This window comes from Carcharhinus amblyrhynchos, chromosome 8, assembly GCF_965287045.1.
Source record: "Carcharhinus amblyrhynchos chromosome 8, sCarAmb.v2.hapA, whole genome shotgun sequence".
Lineage (NCBI taxonomy): Eukaryota > Metazoa > Chordata > Chondrichthyes > Carcharhiniformes > Carcharhinidae > Carcharhinus > Carcharhinus amblyrhynchos.
Genome location: NC_137331.1, coordinates 88,057,292 through 88,068,343, shown reverse-complemented (window position 1 = coordinate 88,068,343; position 11,052 = coordinate 88,057,292). Strand labels below are relative to the sequence as shown.

At 39.4% G+C, this 11,052-nt stretch overlaps 1 protein-coding gene across 1 annotated transcript in view; it reads left to right on the top strand.

The window, feature by feature from the left end:
• rad54b (RAD54 homolog B) overlaps positions 1-11,052 on the top strand; it is a 124,388-nt gene that overhangs the window by 50,122 nt on the left and 63,214 nt on the right. The window lies entirely within an intron of this gene.

The window sequence follows — 11,052 nt, the reverse complement described above, 5'->3', positions numbered from 1 at the left end:
TGGTGTCTAGAAAATGACACCATTCTATGATATTTGTGATAACACTATCTAACTTTTTGACGCAATTAGTCCCACTGCCTGCTTTGTCAGTCCAATCCATATATTCATCATCATCTTGTGTAAAGTAGCAATTTGTCCAATTTGAATAACACCTGCCACTTGTCAGCCCCGACTTTCTAAACTGACTACGTGAGGAGGATTTTTGATCTTTCTGTTGTTTGAAGTTCGTTCCAGTTTGCCATCAAATTGTTTTTGTTAACCCAGTAGTTAACCCTATAATTTAAACAAAATAATGTCTGTGTTTAGGTTGCACTGCAAGGAATTTTACAGAGATGTGTTAAACATTGGATAACAAAAGAAACTTAACTGCCACCCGAGTACAAGAACAGCTCAGCAATTATATTTTTATGGTTGAATAGCCTGCTGTAAGTCATTATTCTAGTCTCATAGTGTGAAGAATGACGCAATGGCCACAAGCTTTCTTTCCCTATAGATCTGTGAACCAAGAGGCTCCTGGGTTGTGGAAAAGAATTGCAAAAGATTACATAAGCATAGAAGTATCATAACAAGCAACTGTTAAACAATAAATTTTCCTTGGTGTCAGCCATGGCAGCGTTTTGAGACAGTGGACATGGTTTCATTGAACTACAAAATTTCATCTTAATAAGTAATGTAGCCATAATGGCCCAAATTTACCAGTTATGGTAAGGTTGGCAGCATATACCTAAGTGTTGATGATTACTTCAAAAGTGAGAAATGATCTTGGTTCAGGAAATAAAGATGTGGAATTAGTTTGGATGTAGATAAGAACATAAGAAATAGGAGGAGGAGTAGGCCATCTAGCCCTTCGAGCCTGCCCCGCCATTCAATAAGATCATGGCTGATCTGAAGTGGATCAGTTCCACTTTCCCGCTTTCTCCCCATAACCCTTAATTCCCTTGTCTGTCAAAAACCTATATACCCGTGACTTAAATATACTTAGCGAGGTAGCCTCCACCACTTCAACGGGCAGAGAATTTCAGAGATTCACCACCCTTTGAGTGAAGAAGTTCCTCCTCAACTCCGATCTAAACTGCACCCCCCCCCCCCCCCCCCCCCTTATCTTGAGGCTGTGCCCTCTAGTCCTGCTATCCTTTCTAAGCAGGAAGAATCTCTCTACCTCTACCCTATCCATCCCTTTCGTTATCTTATATGTCTCTATAAGATCCCCTCTCATCCTTCTAAACTCCAACGAGTACAGACCCAGTCTATTTAGTTTCTCTTCATAGTCCAACCCCCTCATCTCTGGTATCAGCCTAGTGAACCTCCTCTGCACTCCCTCCAAGGCCAAAATATCCTTGCGCAAGTGCGGCGACCAAAACTGCACACAGTACTCCAGCTGCGGCCTCATAATGTGATAAGAAATAGCAAAGGAAAGAAGTCACTGGAACAATTTATATCCTCCTCTTCTAACAGAAGCTGCATAATAGACAGAGTATACATCATAAAATAATCTGGGCTTGCAAGGAAGATACTTCAAAAATTGTGGGGCTTTAATCTTCCCGTTGATTGGACAAATCAAATTGGCCATGATAGCTTAGAGGGTGAGTTCATAAATTGTATTTGGGATTGTTTCTTAGAACAAGACGTTTTGGAACTTACCAGGGGCTATTCTATTTTGGACCTGGAATTGTGTGAAGCAGGATTAATTAAGAGCCTCATAATAAAGGATCCTCTAAGCAAGAGTGATCATAACAATATGGGATTTCTCGTTCAACTTGAAAGTCAGAAATTTGGCTCCATAACTTGTGTCGTAAGCATAACTAAAGGCAGTTATACAGATAAGAAGATAGAGTTAGCTAGAGTGGACTGGGTAACTAGATTAAAAGGGCAAATGATAGAGAAGCAGTGCAGATATTTATGTAGATATTTCATAGCTCAACAAAGATATATTCCATTCAAGAAGAGAGAATTTTTGGAAGGATGCACCATTCATGGCTAAGTAACTTAAGGGTAGTATCAAACTCGTAGAGCAGGTGATTGGGAAAAATTTAGAAACTAGCAAAGGATGATGAAGAAGATTAGAAGGGGGAGAGTTGAAGTCAGAGAAAACTAACAAGAAGTATAAAAACATACAAACATAGAAGATAGGATGGCTATAGATAGGTTGAGTGAATGGTCAAAAATCTGGCAGATGGAGTACAATGTGGGGAAATATGAAATTGTTAACTTTGGCAGGAAGAATAAAAAGGCAGAATATTACTTAATCAGGGAATGGCTGCAGAATTCCAAAGTGCAGAGGAAGCTGGTATCCTTGACGATGAGTCACAAAAAGTTAGTATACAGGTACCACAAATCATTAAGACTGCTAATGGAATACTATCCTTTATTATGAGAGGAATTAGGGCATTGATAAGACCACATCTTGAATATTGTTCAGAGAAAGTTTACCAGATTGATACCTTGAATAAACAGGTTATCACATGAGGGAGAATTGGACAGATTGTTTCAGGTTCATTTCCACTGGAGCTTAGAAATTGAGAGGGTGACTGAAGCATACAAGCAACCTCTAATGTAACACTTTATAAGAACGTTTGCTGCGACGGGATGATAAATTAGTATAGGTAGGTGACTTGCTAACTAACAGGAAACAGATTCTGAATAAATGGGTCTTTTTCATTGGGAACTTATAATTAGTGGAATACCGCAGGGATCAGTGCTCAATTTTTCAGGATCTTGTTAATGATTTGATTGTAGTCAAATTTGCTAATGATATGAAAATGGATAAGAAAGCAAATTATGAGGATTATAGAGAGTCTGCATAGAGATATAGATAGGTTAAGTGAATGGGCAAAAACTTAGCAGATAGAATATAATATGGGCAAATGTGAGCTTGTTCACTTTGGCAGGAAGAATAGAAAGGCAGTGTATTATTTAAATGGAAAGAGATTGCAAAATGCTGCAGTACAGAGGGACCTTAGTGTTCATTACACGAATCAAAAAGTCAGCATGTAGGTACAGGAAGAAATTAAGAAGGCAGATGGAATTTTGGCCATAGGGTGGAATGGAGTTTTAATGTCAGAAAGTCTTGCTACAACTGTATGTCCGTGGGATGATCTGACATGGAACTACTTTTTTTGGTCATATTTGGATCAGAGGCAGTTCAGGAAAAGTTAACTAGACCAATTCCTGGGATGAAGGGCTTGTATTGTGTGATAAAAGGTTGGGCATATACTCATTGGAGTTTAGAAGAAGGAGGCGATCTTACTGAAAGATATCGGTTTCTGAGGGGACCTGACAGGTTAGATGCTATGAGGACATTTTCCCTCAAGGTGTAATCTAGAACTTGGGGCACAGATTTTTTAAAAAAAACTCCCATTTAGGATGAACATGAGAACATAAGAAATAGGAGCAAGAGTAGGCCATCTAGCCCTTTGAGCCTGCCATGCCATTCAATAAGATCATGGCTGATCTGAAGTGGATCAGTTCCACTTTCCCGCTTTCTCCCCATAACCCTTAATTCCCTTGTCTATCAAAAACCTATCTGCCCGTGACTTAAATATATTTAGCGAGATAGCCTCCACCACTTCAATGGGCACAGAATTCCAGAGATTCACCACCCTTTGAGTAAAGAAGTTCCTCCTCAACTCTGGTCTAAATTGCTACCCACCCCCCTCCCCCCTCCATCTTGAGGCTGTGTCCTCTAGTCCTGCTATCCTTTCTAAGCAGGAAGAATCTCTCTACCTCTACCCTATCTATCCCCTTCATTATCTTGTAAGTCTCTATAAGATCCCCCCTCATCCTTCTAAACTCCAACGAGTACAGACCCAGTCTATTTAGCCTCTCTTCGCAGTCTAACCCCCTCATCTCCGGTATCAGCCTAGTGAACCTCCTATGCACTCCCTCTAAGGCCAATATATCCTTCCGCAAGTGCGGCGACCAAAACTGCACAAGTACTCCAGCTGCAGCCTCACCAGTACCCTGTACAGTTGCAGCAAGACCTCCCTAATTTTATATTCTATCCCCCTCGCTATAAAGGCCAACATTCCATTTGCCTTCTTGATCACCTGCTGCACCTGCAGACTGTGTTTTTGCAACTCATGCACAAGGACCCCCAGGTCCCTCTGCACCGTAGCATGCTGCAGCTTTTCGCCTTTTAAAGATGGAGATGAGGGATTTATTTTCCTAGGCAACCGTTGGTGTTTGGAATTCTTCCATCTAGCAAGCAGTGGAGGCTGAGTCATTTGAATATACTCAAGGCTGAGCTGGATAGATTTTTAATAACAAGGAAGTTTAGGATTATGGGGGAATAGGTAGGAAAGTGGTGCCAAGTTCACATTCAGTCAACATGATCTTATTGACTTGTGGAATAGGCTTGAGGAGCTGAATGGACTACTCTGCTCCTTTTTTTTATGTTTTGTGTGCTGATTTTTCTATTGCTATCTTATGCCAAAATATTCTGGATTCTTAGTTTAAAATAAACTGAAGCAAGTCAGATAATGCCCAAGTTATGTTTCATAGTTATGTACGCCAAGGTAGATGCCGGTTAGTTGAGTTGGCTGGATGGCCACCATCTGGTTGAATTTAATGTCCAACAGCATGGGCTTGATTCCTGTTCCAGCTGAGGTAGACCTGGGATCTGCTTGTTCACCTGCCCCTGAAAGTGGGAGGCCATGGTAAATTACCACTGACGAGAACTGCCAAGAAAGAGCTCAAGGTGAAGCATGAGTCAACACTGAGCCAAGGACCTGCCTTTGGGCAGAGCATATTTGACATGGCAGGCACATGGTGCTCGGCCCTGCCCAGAAGAGAACATTGATTTTAGGTTATTTAGTATTTCTATAAAAGAGCTAAATAATTTGTGCAAGTTGCCCAAGTGCACATTTTAAAATTCTTAACTTGAGCACATTTGCAAAGAGTTATTTGTTCTCACTATTTTGTTATTAATTTTTGTTGCTCTTAATCATATATTAAGCTGATCTTTCTCTCCCCCTACCTGTAACTGCAACATTATATCCTGCACCTCTCCTTTCCTTCTCCCCATGTACTCTATGAATGGTATGTTTTGACTGTGTAGCGCTCAAGAAACACTACGTTTCACTGTATCCCAATACATGTAAGATAAAAGAGCCAGTTTGAAGACAGAGCTTGCAAAGAACTGATCAATTTTAAGCTTTCGAGGAATTCATTTAAATTACCAAGAAACGCTGCATTAATTGGACCCACAAAAATAAGAAACTTGAGGGAGAGGCTCTACTATTTATAAGAGTTAGCCTAGTTTTTAGAGTCACAAGCTTTACATTTTTTCCAACTGAATTAGGTGGAAGAATTTCCACTGTAATTATGTAACTGTTTTTTATAACTTACTTATTCATCTGTTGTAGAACAAATTCTTTTGATCCTTTTCAATTTAAAATGCAGTCTGATTTAATGCACTTGCATGTTGAAAGGCCAGAGTTAGTTGTTAGGAAGTTGTAAGCTTGGTCATTAAAAATAAACCTATTTTGTTATCAGAAGTACATTATTGAAAGTATACCAAGGTCTCAATACAGGGCTAGCTTCTCGCATGTGTAAGAATTCGGGATTAATCTGTGAGATGCAAGACTTTAAATAATCTGAGCAAAAAGCTTAAGAGCCAAAAATGTGAGTGGCGTGATGGCACACAGACGAGCATTGCTGCCAGGGACCCGGGTCCCATTTTGGCCCTGAGTGACTGTGTGGAGTTTGCATATTCTCCTCATGTCTGCATGAGATTCCTCCATGTGCTCCGGTTTTCTCCCATAGTTCAAAAATGTGCAGATTAGACGGATTCCACGTACCAACAGATTCAAGAGCAGCTGCTTCTTCCCTGCTGTCATCAGGCTTTTTATTGGTCCTATCATATATTAAGCTGATCTTTCTTTCCCCATACGTGTAACTGCAACATTATATCCTGCACCTATCCTTTCTTTCTCCCCTATGTACTGTATGAATGGTATGTTTTGACTGTATAGCGCTCAAAAAACACTACATTTCACTGTATCCCAATACATGTGACAATAAATCAAATCAAAGATTTTTCAAGCTAAATTGCTGTTTAGTATCCAAAGACATGTAGTTTAAGTGAATGCTTAGCCATGGTAAATGCATGGGGTTATAGGGATAGGGTGGAGAAGTGTGCCTGGCTGGAATGTTTTTTGGAGAGTCAGTGCAGACTCGAATGATCTCTTTCTGCATTGCAGGAATTCTATGGAGTAGTTTCTTCATTAGATCACCCCATTGATTGTAAAGGTCTATCAATATAATAGTGTTGTCCAATAGAAATCAGTCACGAGCCACAAATGTGGCAATGGCAGCATTGCTGTAGCTCCATGCACTAACTTTACTTGAAAAAAATGCATTCCACACAATACGGATAAATGTAATTCACTAGTATTTTTACCTAGCAATCATTATCACCATTTACTGCACAACTTTCTAGTCTTTCACACTCACCAAGATTTGAAATTCTAGTATGAATTTATCAGACTTAGCACATCTTAGTGCAAACTGGGCCAGACTTTTGTCCAGCAGTTGTGAGCAGTATTTGGATTCATCAGAGTGTTTAATTGAGAATGTTGCCTTTAAAATGAGAAGCACCAGACCTGTTCTTTCTCTTCCTCCAGATCACATGCCTGTTGGAGTTACTTGAAATCATATGCCAACGAAATGTCTATTTCTCTTTTTTAACCTCATAAAATTACCATTAACAACCCTGGATTTCCAATTAGATATGAGTACCTAGTGGCTACTATACTGGACAACATTGCTATACTTAAAATACATCATCCCATCATTAATGTAACTGGCTCAAAGTTATATTTTTATCAATAAAGCTTTACATGGAGGTGAGAAGCTTTCAGATCCTTAATTCTGGACAGATTGATCCAATATAAGAGAACTTAGTTCATTACTTTAAAATTCTCAATTATTTGTGAACCAGGCTCAGCACACATGATAGTTTAATGTTTATTTATTAGTGTTGCAAGTAGGCTTATATTAACACTGCAATAAAGTTACTGTGAAAATCCCCTAGTCGCCTCATTCTGACACCTCTTTGGGTACACTGAGGGCGAATTTCTCAATTTTAAAATGCTATATTTCTATGTTGTACAGTAGCTATGAGTAACACACTTTTGCTTTTATATTAAGATGTACACACAATACTGTATTTTTGAGAGTCCTTTTCTTTATAAACTTGGTAACCTTTGACCTATTTGCTGTCTGAACTTCTGTATCATCAGCTTGTTTACATTTTTTTCCTTATCTCGGTGATATTCAGGTCATTAGTAGGTCACCTGCATAAATCAAGTTACTGCAATGTTTATTGATGCAGGTTAGTTTAGTTTATGATGTAAATAGTTAACTTGGAGACTGCTAATAAGACACTAGCCTGCATTTAAAGAGACTCGAGTTTGTCTGCAAGTTTCTTGGTGTCTAATGTCAGAAGCAAAGTGCCCAATAATTTTAAACATTTAGCAAAAAATTTGTAAACTATAGGTTCTTTACCGAGAAACTGGTAAATCCTGTCCATGTGCAGAAACGTTTTGTTCCCTTTGAGTAAGGTTTTGCTAATCGCTACAGCTTGAAAACCATGGAACTTTACAGACTGGCTTTGTCACCAAGGCATTAAGCTACATAGCAATTTGAGCCACATTTTTCACCGCCCCATGAAAGACCGCATTTTCCACACTCACTTTGTTTTTAGTAGCTTGTCTGTGGACGGGAACAGCAAAGGGGAACTTGAAATTAAGTTGAACTTCTGTGACCTCCTGCTTGTGTATGGATAAATCCTTAATGTTTTCAGTACTTTTAGAGCTGCACACACTGAGGTACCATAAAGGGATTTGAATTAATCTCAGCAGTGGCAGATTGGAATAGGATAACTTTACCAACTTTAATTATAGAACCTTATTAACATTCAGATCAAGCATTGGTACTAAAGAATTCTGATTTATTGTGCTTCTGCATAAATGAGGAAGTAACAACTTATGGTTGTTGATTAATTCCATATACTTTTGCAAATTGTACAGGGGCTGGAAAGAGTTCTTTCTGGGTAAGAAATGCTGCATTCTGTAATAAAATGTATTACTCAGGTGTATGTTTTTGACGTTCAGTGAATCATTTGGAAAAGTACAGGTGTTTTAAGATTTGAAGTACAATTTCAGCAGGCAATGTGTGTCGACTGCCATTCACAATGAAATATTTTTGGAGGAGGGACGGGGATGTTTGATCGGCTTCAGTTGGTTGTCAGGGGAAGGTTTGCCAAGTCTGAAGAAACGTGTTGTTGAAAGATGCTTTCTCGTGGTGTGCCAACTGGATTTGATCTGCATGCTTGATGGTCACTCAGCTGCTTAAAAATTCCTCGAATGAAGCAGCCTTAAATTGAGAGAGCAAATGAAAAATTGATAAAGTGAAAAATAACCCATCAAAGTGCTTTTATTATCACATCATCAATTTGCGTTTTTATTTTTTAAATTATATTTTAAATGAGAAAGTGATTAAAACAGCATGGCAACAGTCCCAAATGTTCTCCAGCTGAATGATTTGTTTACATGTGTTTCTGTTGTTTAACATCTAATTGCTTAGATAAAATTAATTAGACATAGTTTCTACCTTATAGGTTACTGGATACAAATCTTATTCTTTTCAACACGGATTTTGTTTTATGTTTCTTGTTGGGTCACACTGATTGTTAGGGACCTGATCAAAAACCCCAAGGTATATTGTGAAATTAGACTAGGCCACAACTATTTTTGTGATATTTGGCATTAGTGAGAGAATAAGGTGTTTCACTCTAGATGTGATTTTATTGACACACTAGGAAGCTTTTATCAAAACAAACTTTATTTTTAACAATATAGTTTATATGTAACAAATTAATTAACTTAACTTATATGTGTAGGAGAGGCGCAGTAGCAATGTGGTTAGCACTGCTGCCTCACAGCACCAGGGTCCTGGGTACAGTTCCAGCCTTGTGGCAGAATGCATTTTGCTTATTGCAGAGGGGTGGAATGGAACCAGCGATTTCACCTGCCTTCATCTTGTAACCTGTTCTGCCTTGCAGACCTTGCCATAGACAGCTGGAATCTGGGCAGCTAGCCTGGCATTCTAACTTGGCCCGGTACAGTCTTTTGGTATCTTTGGATCTCCATAGGTCATATCTGGCTTTCTTGTATAGGTCAGGGTTGCCTGACTTGAAAACCTCAGACCTGGACTTCAGTAGGCAGTGGATATCCCTGTTTATTCTGAGACACTTGAACTTTTGGTACATCCTATGGATGCTTCGCTAGCAGAGTGATTTTTATAATATGCTTCCTAGCAAGCTAACCTGATTAATGAAGAAAAATGATTCCTAGACACTGTTTGAGAAAGATGATTAAGTTCTTTCCATTTTGCCCTACAGCAAAAACCATGCATTGGTATCTCAGTGTGTGCCGCAAATTATTTTTGGATTTTGTTCTGCACCCATTAATTTATGGTTCAACATTAAGAAGGGCACAGATACATTATGAATGAAGTCACCACTAAAATGTTATTAATTTTAGGCAATATGCACTTTTGTGGGATATTTCAGAGATTGTAAATGCTATCCAGGGTGGAACTTGCTTCTATCTGCAATGTGTTGTTTGAGAATGTTTGTTTCCATGTTGACGAAGGTAGGAAAATACCAGAAATATATGTTCAAAATGTATTAATCCAATTGTTAGAGGACCCTTTGACAAGTGAATGAATAAATCATAAATTCCCCCATCTAATTTTCAAAATGTTACCTCCATTTTTCCCTTCGCAGATACTATCTGACCTGCTGAGTTTTTCCAACATTTTCTAATTTAATTTCAGATTCCTGTCATCTGCAGTATTTTGCTTTTTCTCATAATATGAATGTGCTTCATGTAAAGAGTGTTAAGAATTATTTATTTAGCTTTTGCATTGAGCCAAACAATAGCCTTGTCAGTGGCTAGATGAAGTTCTTTAAGCCCACCTTCAAGTTTAGTTAACAGACACTTGCTACGTGACAAACTGTGTCACTGATTGAACTGCACCACATCTGCAGCCTGCATGATCTTGGCAATCCCACTAATGTTGGGTGGCAGCGCTTAGGTCTTGGCCAGTCTGGAAATGGTTTAAAATGGCCCAGTATCACCATGGGAGGTAAAAGCCAGGTAGCCAAGAAGTGGGGCGAATGATACATGAGTGGATTCTGGTTACTGTTAACTCCTGCCTGTCCTCCTGTTGTGTATTTATGTTTATTCCTAGTTGGAACAAGGTCACTTCAAGAGTCTGACCACACAATGTATTGATGATGCCATTGGCTGTTTGCGCAGGCAAACAAGCAGTCTACCCTAACAGTCCGTAGAGTAAACACTTTTCCAATAGATCTCTTGTATTTTTTTTGCACCTTTGTGGTCTGCAAACCTATCCTTTGAAAATGTCACACCTCCTGCCATAGGCCCTCAGCTGTTACTCCTCTGTGTGGTATGCTTAATCAAAAAGAGGTGGTGAAAGGAAAGATGAACTCTTGGGTTGACGAGGCCTTCGAATAAGGACGGATTTGGGTTGGAATACATTTTCTCCAGTATCCTGCATGTCATGGGGGGGTGTTGGGAGTGGGGGGTGGGGTGGGGATAAGGGGATGTTGGAGGCAGTAATATCAATAGCCTACATGTTATGGGGGGTGACAACAGTGTTGCTCAGGATTGTGAGCTAGGGAAGGTGAATTGGTCGAAGAATGCCCGTGATGATTCACATTGTTGTATTGAGTTGCACACCTCCTAAGTTTGGTGTGGGCAGATTGGTATTCTACTAACGTGCAGTATTCCCCAGTTGAGTATATGATAGCAAAAGCAGAGATCCTTGAGGTCATGGTCTATGATCCCCATGAAGTACTGGTTAGTTTACTAAGAAGATTATTTTGGGTTTTATTTTCTTTCTGCAGTCTTGAGGTGGTGCTGTGGATGAGGGTTCTGTCAAAGTTAACATCTAGATAACAGGCTGAGGATTGTGCTTCAGTCTCTGGCCATCCAGGGTGATCTTTGATTCTCTCTTAGTGCT